The following is a 5,139-nucleotide window of genomic DNA, read 5'->3' on the forward strand; positions in this document are numbered from 1 at the left end:
TGCCACACCCACCAAGTCTATAAATAGAGGAGGTCGTTTAACAGTTTACATCAGAACGAGCCAGTTGTTTTAGACAAAGCTGACCTTAGACAAAGCTGACCTTTGCATTTACATCATTCAGAGATTTAACTTTTTTGACACTTTTGAGCTTTAAACCTTTAAAGAAATGTCACAGGGAAACGGAGATCAGTTAGACCCACTGCAGCGTATGGCAGATGCACTCAGGGAAGAACACGTACAACTCACGGAAGCCAACGCAGAACTCAGTCAAATGTGCATAGAATTAAGTCAACTTATCGGACAAGTCAGTGGACAAAACGCACAACTCAGTGAAAACTACATACAACTCAATCAAGAAAACGCACAACTCGGGCAAGCTAACGCACAACTCAGTCAAGAAAACGCACAACTCAGTCAAGAAAACGCACAACTCGGGCAAGCTAACGCACAACTCAGTCAAGAAAACGCACAACTCAGTCAAGAAAACGCACAACTCAGTCAAGAAAACGCACAACTCAGTCAAGAAAACGCACAACTCAGTCAAGCAAACGCACAACTCAGTCAAGAAAACGCACGACTGAGTCAAGAAAACGCACAACTCGGGAAAGCAAACGCACAACTCAGTCAAGAAAACGCACAACTCGGGCAAGCAAATGCACAACTCAGTCAAGAAAACGCACAACTCGGGCAAGCAAACGCACAACTCAGTCAAGAAAACGCACAACTCGGGCAAGCAAACGCACAACTCAGTCAAGAAAACGCACAACTCGGGCAAGCAAACGCACAATTGAGGCAAGAGATGGCAGAACTCAGACAAACTGTGGAAAATCTTCAGCGCCCAGCGGTACATGAACAAGAGACAACAGAAAGAGAATCGCCTGGTTCGTGGGGTCTAAACCTACTTAAAGTAGGTTTAACTGCTGCCGGATGTGTCATTGCTCTTCCTGCAGCTTTCTGGGTCGCCTCTAAGATTTTCGGCTGAAGCGAATGTCCCGCTCTGTGGGGTCGTGATTATTGTCATGAACCCACAGAGCGGGGATCGCTTGCGTGTGCTTGCATGCACACGTCCCATCGACAATTGTGGATCGTGGTCCACATCCACAATTACAGCTGTAATTGTGGATGTGGACCAGTTACCCTTTAAAAACAGTAATGATGTTTTCCAGCCACAGTCCACCTTCATCCTGGCGTTGTTCCCGCTGGTGCAGGGTCCGCTCCTCAGCAAAGGTTTCTCCGTTTGGTTCTGTCCAAGGCGTCCTCAGGTGACGCGTTGATGGTCTTAATGTCTTCCTTGATTTTGTCCATCCACCGTTTTTTCGGTCTGCCTCGAGGCCGGCGCCGTCTGGGTCGATCCTTAATAGTCGTTTTTGCTGAGTAGTCATCGCTTCGAATCACGTGTCCATAGCACCTCAGGCGGGATTCGAGCATCTTTTAAACTCGAGCCACAGTCCACCGACCTGTCATAAATACGCTGTGCTCTCCTTTATGTTTGATTTTATTTTGCCCCTCACCTCCCAACCAGTCATGGCAGAAGACCGCCCCTCCCTGAGCCTGGTTCTGCCAGAGGTTTCTTCCTGTTAAAAGGGAGTTTTTCCTCTCCACCGTTGCCAGAGTGCTTGCTCATAGGGGATCATTTGATTGTTGGGTTGAATTTTTGGATTTCATTTCATTGGCTTGAACTGAAAAACCTAAAAATTCAGCTGAGGGGTTCACATAGTGGAGAGCACTACATTTGTTAACTGCACTTTGTTTATTTGTGGATTTTGTAGTTCTTCCTACTACAAAAACTACAAATGAAAACAAGGCAGTTAGCAGCAAATGAAAATAAATAAAACACATTAAAAAAATCTGCTACTGCTCTGTGTGTTTACTTTAGTGAACAATTCAGGTGAGGGGTTCACATAGTGGAGAGCACTACATTTGTTATATATATTGTGTATATATATAACAACTAAAATACAATATATTGTATTTTAGATTAGAATTGAGATGGATATATATCTGGTCAAAGAATATAACTAAATTTATATTTAACTTACAATAAATCACTAGTTGTTCAGTCCTAGCTGTCGTTATCAGTTACTGCCAGTTATTCCTCTGCTGCCCATGGTTTACAGTCCACATAAACAGGACTGAATCATCAGCAGAAGAAACAGAAAACAGGTCTCTTGCCACTGTTTGCTACTTTTGTAATTGCTGATAGGAATTTGTGACAGGTCGGAGGCACGACACGACCACGACTCAGCATTCTGTGGCATTTCCCTTTTATTCTCATTAGCTGTACACACACTGATGGCTCAGCTTTCCAGCCAAACACATACCAACAACAAACACACAACAGGCCCCAGTTCATTTAAATGAGAGTACGTTTTGCTCTAATGAGTTTGCATTCAGTGTTTAAAATTCAAACTGTTAACATAAAATGTTATTGTTAATAAATTGTTATTGTTTACCTTTTTGTCTTGTATTGTTGATGTGTATGAAGTATATGTATATCTGTATGTTGCCCTGTCTTAGTTTGTCTTGTCCCGTGTTCCCACTCGTGGCCCGCACCTTGTCGTGGTGAGTGGGCTTTCAACTAAGATGGGCTGTCCTTCTGTTGTCATATGTTGAAAAGAAAGCAAAATGCTACTTTTTACCACTCGGATCAAATGTATTCATGTTTAAATACTGTGGGTAATGTAATCTAAAGAAGTAGTCAGGGTGTGGTCCTTCTCAAATTTCCTTCATCCGAGTTTTTGTGCTCGTCTGTCTGCCTCTGTTCTAGGTTCACAGGACATGCAGATGAGATGCTTCTCTTGGGTTTCATATATAAGCAACACACGTCCTGGTTTATGTCACAGTCTTTGGTAAGTTTTACAGTCCAAATTTATTGACTGGTGTTAAGGTTCAAATATTAAGGAGGGATATAGGAGGAAATCCAAATAACAACACTGGTCCGGCTGGAGTAGTCAAAACGATGATTTTAATGAAATCATCGTTTTCATTCATCAGCGTGGGGAGATGTACACCGCATAACATCAGCTGTAGATCTCCGCCCAAAAAACTACACAGGAAAGGTTTTATGGCATCAGGGCATGTTTACTGACGCCCCCTCATGCCTCAAGCAGATACAATACATGCATACGTCAAATCAAAACCACAATGACTTTTAACACAGTTTGAAAGAACATGGTCTCCGTCTCCACGGCAGGTGCATCCTGTCGCTGCCCGACGCCCGTTTATCGTCTTGGAACATCAGCAGCGGTTCTGCAACAAACTGTTCTTTTGCAAACTCAATTTCGCAGCGACAGGCATAACATGATTAAACTTTTACCTACAAATGAGTCTATCTACTTATGTGTGTCGACCTGACATGCACTCAGTTTCACCTCTCCCCTCACCAGCTAAACCTTGTAACCTTTTCCCCAGACAGAAGGCCAGCACAACTGAAACTATATGTAATATATTGAATAAATGTTTTAATCAAATGATACTACTTAAAACTTAATAAAAGAATATAAAAGATAATAATGAATAACTTGGTTATTCAAGTAGCATCATCCAACACCACTCCTCAAAATAGCAACCAAAATGCACACTTTACAGAGGAAACAAAGACACTTTAGAAGTATACTTCCTGACTTATTCTCAGTCAACTGTTACCAAGCAAACTCAAACACAGCAGGTTGCTGAATACACTCAGGTCTCTGCTCAGCTACTATTCTTGCTGTAAGACTAACCTTCTAAGCTCCACGTCACTCACACTCTGCATATAAACATTCAAGATTATAAAAAGCATTCAAAAGCATTTAAGATTATAGATCCAACTCAACAGTTTAAAGTGGTTAACACTGCTCCTGTACTAAAGGCTAATTAATTGGGTGCCAATATGTTTAAACCTCTGAATGCACTATCAATACTTGTAGATTATGTTATTAATGCCATGGTAATATGAACAATAGCAGTAAAATAATTTCTCTGAGATCAGTGTCACTGAGCTCGAGCGCTGCTCCACCAGCTACAGGTTTAATATCAGATCAACAACAGTAGAAAAACAGAGACTACCAGACAAAGAGAAGAATAGGAAATCCAACATCATCCAACAGGCTCTTTAAAATAGTTCCTCTGTACAGTATTTACACACAGACACACTGAGGAGGAGGAGCCTGTCACTCAGTCAGTACAATGAAGCAGTCTGAATACTGCCCTCTGATTGGCTGGCACTCCTTCATCCAGTGTTCTCTTTATTTCAGGTGAAGCTGAGACGCATCCAGGTAATGGTGTGATGTCATCCGGAGCTGAGCCCGTCCTTCCAAAAGAGGTCAGAGGTCACCTAGTCGTCCCTGCAGGTACGTCACTGTGAGCTCTGCCCACTTGCATCCCAGCAGCACCTGTTGGCCAACGGGACCGCCCAGAACCAGCAAAACCCAACGGGACCAGGATCCGGTCCAGCGAGGGTCGGAGCAGTTGGCTCGACGTCCAGGCAGAGATATCAAACATACACAGAACACCACTGAACTGATGTCACGGAAACAGAAACGCTTCTTCACGTGATCCAGTCACATGACTCGGAGAGGCGTAGAGGCTGGCCAATCAGGTGTACCTGTGGAAAGTGAGAGGAGATCACAGGTCAGAAGATTTCACCAGGGAATGGCTTGAAATTAAAACGAAGAAGAAGGAGGTGATGATGATGAGGAGGCTGATCTCCTGTTCAGTAACACTGTTTCTTTACACTGAGATTCACTGCTCTGACCAGTAGGTGGAGCTGCTGCACTGAGACACCTGAAGCAGGGCAGGTGAATTTCAGTACAGGTGGAGAGGAGCGGCACAGAAGTCCAATCATGTTCATGGATGTGATGAGCACCTGCGCATTACTCACATAACTGCTTTTTATTAATCGTGAGTTTTTGGTGTGTTAAAAAAAAAGGAGGAATTTGTGAAATTCATTGTTATTTGATTAATTACTAAAGAGACTTATATTGTTAATTTGGGGTGGCTGTAGCTCAGGAAGTGCAGCGGGTCATCTTCTGACTGGGAGGTTGGTGGTTTGATCCTGGCTCCCCCCAGTCTGCGTGCCAAATATATTTAAAAAAATAAATCAGCATTTCAAATAGATGGCATGTCCATCATGTCATTAACTGCCACTGAGGTCTCAAT

General features: G+C 43.0%; 1 long non-coding RNA gene across 1 annotated transcript; it reads left to right on the forward strand.

The window, feature by feature from the left end:
* The first annotated feature begins 7 nt into the window (after positions 1 to 7).
* On the forward strand, positions 8 to 4,897 carry LOC121813945. The gene is made up of 2 exons (XR_006053977.1): positions 8 to 2,849; positions 4,236 to 4,897. It is a non-coding gene; the product is annotated as an uncharacterized LOC121813945 (long non-coding RNA).
* The last annotated feature ends 242 nt before the right edge of the window (positions 4,898 to 5,139 follow it).

The sequence above is a fragment of the Haplochromis burtoni genome, unplaced genomic scaffold (assembly GCF_018398535.1).
Source record: "Haplochromis burtoni strain Fernald_Lab_line unplaced genomic scaffold, NCSU_Asbu1 Contig_3754, whole genome shotgun sequence".
NCBI lineage: Eukaryota > Metazoa > Chordata > Actinopteri > Cichliformes > Cichlidae > Haplochromis > Haplochromis burtoni.